The 10,646-nt window shown below is 46.9% G+C and overlaps 1 pseudogene; it reads right to left on the reverse strand.

The window, feature by feature from the left end:
• Positions 1 to 207: 207 nt before the first annotated feature.
• Positions 208 to 387, reverse strand: LOC126541066 (U2 spliceosomal RNA; annotated as a pseudogene).
• Positions 388 to 10,646: the final 10,259 nt, after the last annotated feature.

The raw sequence follows: 10,646 nt of genomic DNA on the forward strand, positions 1-10,646 counted from the left end.
AAGCTATTGCATATGAACAGCTCCTTTATTATTGTTAGAACTACTAGACCATAGCAAAACAGCGTGAGAAATGTAAATTGTTCAGCGATTGAAACGCGATATTCTGAGCACAAGATTGCCACCATTTCCGCAGTAAAGCTGTCTAAGGCTAGGTTCTGTGAAAAATTGCGCGTGTCTATCGAGCCGTATAGATCGAGAATTTCACCGCATGCGTGGGCCGATCCCGAAAATAGGGCAATACCGGGCCGACCCGCGGTGGAGGTGAACCAACTTTTAAGTAATTCGCCAACTCGCAAAAATAACTTTCGCATCATAAGTCCAAATACAACCCGTATCAGATATTAAACTGATAAGAGCAGTTACCACACTTTGACCCGTGTCGGCCATTCAACGTTCGCACCAACCTCTCTTTGTCGGCGTTCCAAGCGCTTGCGTATCTCCTTTCCTTTCCTTCCACTCTCCCGTAGTGGCGGTCCCGTAAGCGTGCTGCTCCCAGGGCCATGAAGCGGAAAGAAATGCGAACCTTCCATGTGGCTCCGATCCCGCACATTTGGAACGTCTCACCGAAGCATTAGGGAACCAATTTTGTGTGGCCTCTGTTGTGCGTGACCGCTTGTATGTCGCAGTTTTGTCGAGATCAGACTGTACTTCGGAATCGTCGTCGAGATGTCCCAGGTCAGTAATTTGACGGCAGCCAAAACGACATTTTGACGAGATGAGTTGCAGCTTCGCCTTTCGAAAAACATCAAGTGAAGTTGCTAGACGATGACGTTGTCGAGGTAGCAGATACATGTGGACCATTTAAAACCTTGGACCAAGCAGTCCGTCATACGCTCAGAGGTGGCTGGAGTGTTGCTTATGCGAAAGGGCATCACTTGAAAATGGTACAGGCTATTGGGTGTTATGAATGTGGTATTTTCTCTGTCCCTACCGTCAACAGCAATTTGCTATAACAAAACTAAGATCAATAGAAGAGAAATACCTGGAACCGTGCATGCAATCATGGACATCGACAACACATGCGAGCAGGTAGCCGTCTTTCCTAGTAATTTTGTTCAGATGACGGTAGTATACACAGAAGCGCCACATGCTCTCCCTCTTCTTAGCCAACACCATACGTGATGCCCAGGGACTCGAAGAAGGCTCAATGATGTTTTACAGCGATGCTGTATATGGCTAACCAATTCGTTTGCTCATCCGTCGGCCGCCTGTACGCCGAAAGCTCCTCCGGCCCAGCCTCATGCACATGCGCGAAAAAAAATAACAGGCATGCGATTTGCTGTGCCAGTAGTGACGTCGTTGCTCTCCGTCGCAGCCGAGTGAGCGCAAAGCAGTTTCTCTCCGGCTCCGAAATGGGTAGGTAGCACGCCATATTTTCTCCTGAGGAGCAGGCACCTTTCGATCAGCAACGCCGCGATCCGAACCAGGAACGAGCTCATATACGCCGTGCTGATGCTGCAGCCCGGACACAAGAACCGGCTCGTGCAACCAAGCACAAGCAGCAACTTTGTACCGAAGATGCGGCAGCAGAAGAACCGTCTCAATTAACCCAGTGATAAACACCGGGGTCGCACGTTTCAGCTTCGCTGGTTAACTATCTGTATGGAGTGCTTGTCCAGTGATATTTTTTCGCGCTCGGTAGTGAAAACTTTGTTGCCTTATTTTTTCTTACAGATGGCCTCATTGTTACACAGGTTCAAACATGCGTCTAAATCTTCCTTTGTGCGGGAAACGCAAGGTGGTAAAACACACATCAGCTTATTGCTGCTTTCCGCGAGTTTTGGTTTCGTAGTTGGCAGGTATTCTTGGTCTGTAAAGTGAATATTTTTATTTCTGAAGCAAAACAGGCGAAAGAAAAAAATTACTCATGCTGCGATCTTCCTTGCTTAATGTTTGTTCGGGCGTAACTGCAGCGGCTGGACCTGAACCAACTGATACAAAAATGGTTTTGAGTTAACATACTAATGTGTTTAGACGAGCAGAAAATTAGCGCATTGGTTTGATTAGTCATCAGAGGCAGCGCAAGGGTCAAAGAAATGAAACAAACTCAGCACTCTCAGAGCACGCGACTATCCCGGCCCCGGCGGCCGCATTTCAATGGCGGCGAAATGCGAAAGCACCCGTGTACTTAGATTTAGGTGCAAACCCAGGTTGTCCAATATTTCCGGATTCCCCCACTACGGCATGCCTCATAACCAGATCGTGGTTTTCTCACGCAAAACGTCATAATTTAATTAATTTTATTGCACAAGCCGTGCTTGTCTCTCTTCCTTTTCTTTTTTTATCGAGCATTTTGTTCACTTCGAATTACTCGACGTTCCGATAGCGAAACTCGGTATGGTCGTCGGTAAATAGGCGCAGCATTGCCAATATGAATGCGATGCGTCTGGCCTAAAGGGCGATCGTCGAAGTCGAAAACATTTTGCCAGGACTACAAAACTTCCTAAAAGTCTTCAGCCTGCGCAGAGCACAGGCCCACCGCAACTATTTTCCTTATGTTGGGATCGGCGCCTGAGGTTGGCGTGAGAGGTCTGATAAGCTCGGAAGAATCATCGGTTGATAAAACCTCCACCTGACGGTTACTGAGAGAGAGAGAGAGAGAGAAAGAGATGAAGACGAAAGGCAGGGAGGTTAACCAGATATTAGTCTCAGGTTTGCTGCCTACACTGGGGTTGGGAGATAAGGGTTAGAAAGAGGACAGAGAAGAAAGGGCTAAAAAAATCCACACACAGAGACGAGAAATGACGGTGGCGTTATAAAGTATCGTAATAATATTAATTCGCGAACTTCGCGGCGAAATGCATTGGCGCTCCAGTTACGTTTGTGCTTCAATACATAAAACGACGTTTTGTTAATTAAGTCGGACGACAGTGCATTTTTGCCGCCAGTTTGACGGCGCACGTCTCGTAAACGGCGACTTCCACACAATTATTTAAAAGTGGATATGCCTTGCAGTCTGGCCCGCTAGAATTTGTAAATTGCAATACGTACCATAACGTAAGTAGTTGAAACCTTAATTAGTGTTTTTGTGGATTAGTCGATTAAGCATTCAGTTTTTTCTGCAAGTAATGCCCGCGTCTTCGAATAGACTAGCTCATAGACTAGTATTGGGCTATCTGGCATAGCCAATTAAAAAAAAATGAAAGTGTTCCCTAAAACACCCTGTATACGTCCACGATCCTCAAGAGTTCTAATATTTTTCATGCTACAAGATACTTCTCTCACTGCCTTAATCACGGATCTTCGAACAAAGTAAGAAGTTGTTTCTGTGCCAAAAAGAAGCTTGCTTGTATTGCCAAAGAGATTGTTCATGTCTATCGTAAACCTGTCTCATATATATTAGCACCCAATGAAATGAAACCAAGGGCTTCAGTTGTGCAGATATTTGTCTTTATTTGATTGTTTTTTCTATTCCTCCAAAGGAAATAATTTTACTTGCACCATTAAGCGGTATAAGAGAAATGTCTGCGCGAATTACGGTCGCATGCAGCACCTACATACCATTTCGTAAAACAAACTTTTGCCTCTGTTGCTTTATGAAGGACAGATGAAGTACTATTTCGTCCGTGAAGATTGGGTTCCCCTTCGTAGTCTCCAGGTTAACTTCTTTACCGTACTAACTAGCGTAGAGAGCTCTGTATTTTCACCTCTACACAGCTAAGTAGACTAAGTGAGCTAAGTAGACTCATGCTTTCCTTGGCTTCCTTGCTCGCTTTATATGGTCGCGATTAACAAAACTGGGACACCCTCTGTTCTCATTCTGCTAGTTAATTTATAGCGTGGGCCTCGAATCTGGCTGCCTTGATGACATTATGTACCACAAGAGGGATAATAAACAGCATGCCTGCTCCCCTAAGTTCACCTGCTAAGTGACGCCATTGGGGAAAAACGGTTTTTCACATCCACCTACCATGGCCCTGAGTGGCGCTGGGTAACACTCGCAGGACTAGATCTAGTACACATAAGTACCCAAGTTAGTGGTCATCACTGTAGCACGACTGGTAGTGAATGACGTGCGTAATGCGAAGGCTGTAGGTTCGGCGCCCACTGGTGATAAATAATCTTTTCGTCCACTTGAATTTCCTCTTTTCTTCATTAGATTTGACATTTCACTTTCAGCCACAGCCAATTACCCTTTTGTTGGTTTCATTGCGGATTATGCGTAACAGATGGGCTCGATTAACAACAATCGGGCCCCTCTGTTTCACATTTTCTTGTCATTTCATAGCAAGGGTCTCAAATCTGACTGCCTTGATGCCATTAGGTAGCACACGAGGGTTCATTAGCCACGTGCCTGATCTTCCAGTTCACCTGTTATGTGACGCAATTGTGCTAAATATGGTGTTTCACAAATGCCGGCTATACCTCTGAGCCGCGCTCGCTAACACTCCCGGGACTAGATCTAGTACACATGAAAGCATTTCGGCAGAAATAACCACGAGATGACTGTAAATTGTGCTGCGATTAGCATTCGAGATGTAGAGGAAAACCGTATTTCTGAAGTCAACTTTGTTTACCAAACGTAGATGTCATCGTGATACTTCTCATGCTTCGGTTATGTGTGGCGTAATCCGGTATCCTCGCACGTTACTATGGCATGTCGCTTGCCATTTTAACGCTTGAGCATGGCAGCATGACAACGACTGTAGGGCGTCGACGCAATAATGACTATGGAATAAGAAAGGAGGAATGAAGGTGATGGAACGGCTGACGTCAGTGGCATGATGACAATGAGGTCACCATTCCTAAATAATGGCTTTCGTATAATGACGACAGCGTAACGACGCTAACACGCGGCCAATTAGATAACAACATGTGTATGACGTCGATGACACGACGACGAGGGCCTGGTGACGACGCTATCACAACGGAAGCATGGTAGCGGCTGTCTGAAGACGACTTCGTGACGACGAGGGCATGACAACGGCGGCATTACCGCCATTGGATGACGACAGCATAATTACAATAGACTGACGAACAAGTATTGATGTCGATAAGACGACAACGGCAGGATGACAATGGGAGTACGTTACTGAAGTGATGAGAATAGTAAAGAGAATAGTAAAATGACAGCTAGACGATGATGGCATGACGACAGTCGTATGACCACGACGTGTGACAAAGACGGCGTGACGAGTGTTAGACGACGAAGTTTGAATGACAGCGATAGAGCGACCACGATGGCATGACGACCGCGGTATGAGAAATGCGTGAGGACGAATGTATGACGGCGACAAAGATGGCATGACAACGGTATGAAGACAATCGAATGATGACGAGTGTACGGACACAAATGGGGTAATGACGATTGTAACGAACTTTGTAGACCACGACGGCCTGGCAGCGATGGGGCGACTATGACGGCATGACCAGAGGCAATCCATGAAGCCTGAATGACGATCTTGCAAGGAAGGAAGAAAAAGGTGAAAAGGAAAGGCAGGGAGGTTAACCAGTTTAGCTTAACCGGTTGGCTACCCTACACATGGGAGCGGGGTGGGGCGGATGAAAGATGGGGAGGAGAGAGAGAGCACATAACACAGCACGCACATCGCTAGTTACAGTCCGTCACTCTTGCGCGGTACGTGACATCACTGTCACAGCCGCTTGTCCAAGCTCGTCTCTTTCATAAACCGAAGTCATATCCGATCGCATCACCACCGGGAACGCATAGCCCAGGTGACCAAAACCTGGCAGCCAATTGCCTCCACAACTAAAGGAATAGTCCCGCTCAAGAAATCATGCTTTTAAAACGCATATTACTCTGGATCAATAAGACTTTATATCTTGATGACTGGTTCGGTAGTTCTGGGAATGCTACAGCACATGCTGGATTGCGAGAGAAAAATAACCGCGTGCCATCCACAACGCTGCGCGTCGTGTGCTACGGGGCAAGATTGACGGCCGTAGGCACGTGTTTATAATGCACAGTTACTTGGTTAATCTACCGGTGCTCTCTCAAGCATACGGTTCGGCAAATAGGAAATTCGGATGTTTGTTTCTGATGACAAAGATCACTTTTTAAGATACAGCTTATGGATTCGTTGCAAGCTGAATACGATATCGCGAGTTCAAATTCCGGCTGTGGTGGCCGCATTTCGGTGGAGGCGAAACGCGAAAATGCCCGTGGGGCTTGTATTGCAGTGCACGTTACAGATCCACAGGTGATCAAAATTAATCCGCAGCCTATAAGGGACGCCATCGTCCCTTATAATAAGAAACTGGTTTTGGAGCACCGCCAGGCTGACGGCAAAAATATATTCTTCCTGGTCGAGACAACGGTGACGGCAGGACACATTCGGTCGATCGCGTGCACAGACACCGTGGTGCAGAAGCGCGGATGCCAGTACGCGCGAGCAAATGGCCTTTCGACGGGCGTGACAGAAACTTTTGGGAAGGCCAACACCTGATCGTGACGCACATCGGCAGCGACAATGGCTTCGTCGACGGCTGCTTGGATGTATTCCGAAGACAAAAATTATGCAGAAATTTTACTGGAGTTCTTTACGTGTAAGCATACCCCCGAATTTCAGTTGGCTTACCCCCAAATTTGAATGGGCCCATCGTCATATTTCAACTTGGCCCACCTCTAAATTACAACTTGGCCCACCCCCAAATTTCAAGTTGGCCCAAGCCCAAATTTAAGTTGCGCCACATCGAAATTTCAAGTTGGTCCGCCTCAACGCTTAAACTGGATCATGCCCAAATTTTGTTGCTCCTTACCTAATTTTGAAGTTGGCCCACCCCCAAATTTCAGGTTGGCCTACCTCCAAATTTCGAGTTGGCGCACCCCTACTATAGGCTTCCACATGCATTTTCTATGGAGAACCATGTATCCCTGTGGATCTGCATAAATCTAACGATATGGGTATTTTTTCTGATGCATCATATTTTCTTTTTCAATTCTTCCTTAACACTTGTAAATCTACCAATCATTAACAGTTGCACTACTATAACAATGAAATATCTCAACTTCACAAATGACGCATGATTGTGCAGATACAATTCATTACACTTTTCCCGTGTCGGTCAGATTTTGAAGGGGTACTCGCAAAGAATGCTCACGCATTAAAAAACAGTCAACTACCACGGAGGAATGGATAACAACTGCTTCGAGGGATGGTTAAGTTACATTCTGCAGAAGTTTCCAGCTGGTAGCACGATCGCAATGGACAATGTACTTTAACTTCCATGGCACGAAAGGAATTGCCGCTGACGGCCTGGAAGAAGGAAAGAATACAGGAGTGTCTCAAAAGCAACATCATCGACAGTGAAAGGATGGAGAAGATGCAGCTCCTTGAGTTGGTGGCGCCTACTAAGCCGCGCTTTTTGAGCTACGTCGCAGGCAATTCAGCTGAAAGAGCCGGTTGCATGGTACTCCAGCTTCCGCCCTACCACTGCAAATTCAATTCAATTGAGCTAGTGTTGCAAAAGGTAAAAAATGACCTCGTTGTTTACAATACAGACTTCAAACTATCCACGATCGAAGGCATATTGAGGGGAAAAAAATCAAGCACATAACGGCGGAAGGCTGAAGGAAGGACATTCAGAATGTGGTGGACCTGGAGGCAAAGTTCACACTTCACATGTCAGGGAGTGAGCACATCTAACCCTTCGTCATCCAAATGGGTGACGATGACGTTGAAGAAAGCGACTCTGACTGTGAGTCAACGAAGCATAACGGCTCCTTATTAATCAAAGAAAAGCCTTTTTTAGGGCTACCAAAGTTTTGCTCGTAGGGACGCTAACCGAGAATCCACCCCGTGACCACTAAAACAAATGCGCAGTTCATTTCATGGCATATTCCTTTCAATGAACATAGAATTCTGAAAAAGCCACGCCCTGCATACATAGTGCTCCATTGAGGTACCGGCATGGAGAGAAGTCTACATGCTGGCAAATCCAAATGCAAACACATTTGTTTACCGTGAATAACTTTGAGGAGCCCAAAAAGACCATTCGGGCAGCCGCCATCGAGCTTGACAGGTCCTATGGTGTAATAGCAGTAGCCAATGCGAAACTGACAGCCACTGTTAGCAGCCTGCGCGCCAAAGCACATTCATGTGGTTGCATTGTTTATTTTAGCTAGCTGACTCAGGCAAGTAAGGCGAATAAGAAAACAATTTCATTAGCTTAGTGAGACTGCCGAGCTTGATGGGGCCCTATGGTGAAGTAGCAGCAGCCTAGGTGAAATTGACCGCTAATGTTGGCGGCCTGCATGTCGAAATGAAAACACACCGTGTCGAAACGAAAACAACGGCAGCCATGTTGGAGCTATCGTCAAGGTTTACGTGCTCCTAAAGGCCAATAAATGCAGCCAAGCGATAACAAAAACACACCGGCTTAGTTTACTCACAGCAGGGTGATTGTTACCTTCATTAAGCTGCTTTAACAAGTAATAGCAATACAAGCACAGTGGCATGTTCCTATTGACTGATTCAATATAGTCGTGCCCCCCCCCCCCCCCTACCGTTCTTTACAGCCTGTTGATATGAATAATCCCAATGTGAGAAGGTTCAAAATACTCATTCGGGCAGCCACCGTCGAGCTTGACGGGCTCCGTGGTCGGGGCACGCTTGAAAGACCCCGTTAGGAGTTAGGAGTCAGCGCAGCAGCTGCTGTGCGCTACCTTGTCATACGTCTTCTTTCTATATTTTTTTCGCCATCGCCTTCAAACTGTCATAACAGTCTTTAGTAGCAGCATACCACGAGAATGGAAAATAGTGCAGAGCTGTGTTGTGGGAAAGCATGTCAAACGCTGGCAGCACAGATTATACGTGATTGTGTCTCAACAGGCATTCTGTAGCTGGCGCTTGCAGTGAGCTAAGAATACCAGGCCACACAGCGACATGAATTTATTTTAAGCTTCTCTGTTAAGGCTCCAGTTTAATGGTAATAACGTTATACAGCTTTGTTCTGGGGCTGACATTGAGGAAGAAAAACACCGCGACTAAACACCCGCCCATTACTAATTCAATGACATTCCATCAAGCGACATGTTTTAGTCACTGATTTCCAGCACTGGTGGGCAGCAATCCGTCGAGGTTGCTACACAACGCTACAGCGACGCTGCTAGAAGCTCGGCTATCTTACAACACTGCATCGAACGATCGTTTACGCGCTGATCTGGCAGCAACGAATCTTTGCATTTGAGGTTTCTTTCGCAAATGTGTTCTGTTGAGACAATCGTAGGTTTGTTTCATCCGCATACGCTTTTGTCATTTCTCCCGAGAATGGTTTTGATCCATCACGTCATCACATCCGACGAAAAACACAGCAATGCAGTACACCAACACACCCACCGCTCGCAGTAGGTACCAGACTTTGGCTAACTTTCCTCATCATAACTTCACTTCGATGCAAAACGGAACACCATGGAACAAACACACAGGACGTTTCTTCGCAGCGGTTTGTTGCCGCGGGATTGTTTTCACACGAAGCGTAGTGCAGTGTCACCGATGGTCACTGCAATCTTTCTTTGCCGGGTCAAGGCTGAGAACAAAGGCACGCGGCACAAATGATACGTTGTAAGCTCGCAGTAATATTTCTGGCATGATAGACCAAAAACAGTTTTGGAATTAACTCTTACGAGGGCAGACGCCCACAGCTGACATGACTCGGCACAGTTCGAAGCGCGGGCGGCCATGTTACCGTAGCCGGGAAATCGGCCGTGTGGCTCATAATGTCAGCCTCGAGTGCATGCCCATTGGTGGAAGCTCGTCTGCGTCCGTATTTGAGTGGCAAATGCCGCTGCCTTCTAAAGTTGTACCCGACTATTGGGGGCGAGCTCCACCACTGGAAAAGCTGGCGCCACCGTCGGCGTGACGTGGCATGAGGGATCACGTGGACACAGCGGCCGCGTCGGCTGCTTCGGAAGCGCCGAAGCGAGCTGAAAACAAAGTTTAAAGTCCCACCTGCGCTGCTATTCTGATTGAGTGGTTAGGCTTTCCCACCTTGGGTGTCTGCTTGACAACATTTGAAATGACTATAATAGATAGTGGCTGCCTTTGGAGGCGTGCAGCATGGTTGGCTACTGCTCTGCGCCGCAGTGCGAGACGTACGCAACGGAGCCCGCTTTCAGCCTTACTCACACGTAGCCGCAGGACAAGAAGCTGCGTCAAGCTTGGCCCGCGAAACTTGGAACCAGCAAACAGCCATCGGCTACAACTCGGATAGGCAGCAAGCACAGACGCTAGGAAGATTTCTGCTACGGTGTCGGGACTGCTATGTTCGCTGAGTAGCAGAAAGCGCACAGTGAGACCCTTGCCCACGCTCACTGCCCGGCTAATGCCGCGACGGTTTGGCCTATGAACTTGTTGATGCTAGATACTGGCAAGTTCACTGGAATGGAAAGGGAGTGGTAAGAAGCATATTAAAGACAGGCATGGCATATGGTCATGTTTGTGTTGTGAATTAACGCACTAGATTACGAAAGAGAAGCAGCGGGAAATAACCCGCTGAGAATACCGATAAACATACAGTGGGAAGCAACTTCAGAAATAATATTGGAAAGTCCAACAATTTAGAAAAATAAAAAGGTTGAATCATCGCGATGGCACATCACGGTCGCCGTAGGCGTCGAAGTCTCCATAACGATATTATTTTTTAACAGCTCTGATAGCGTCCACGCAACAATGGTTGCTTGTGTA

Source organism: Dermacentor andersoni, chromosome 2 (assembly GCF_023375885.2).
Source record: "Dermacentor andersoni chromosome 2, qqDerAnde1_hic_scaffold, whole genome shotgun sequence".
Classification (NCBI taxonomy): domain Eukaryota; kingdom Metazoa; phylum Arthropoda; class Arachnida; order Ixodida; family Ixodidae; genus Dermacentor; species Dermacentor andersoni.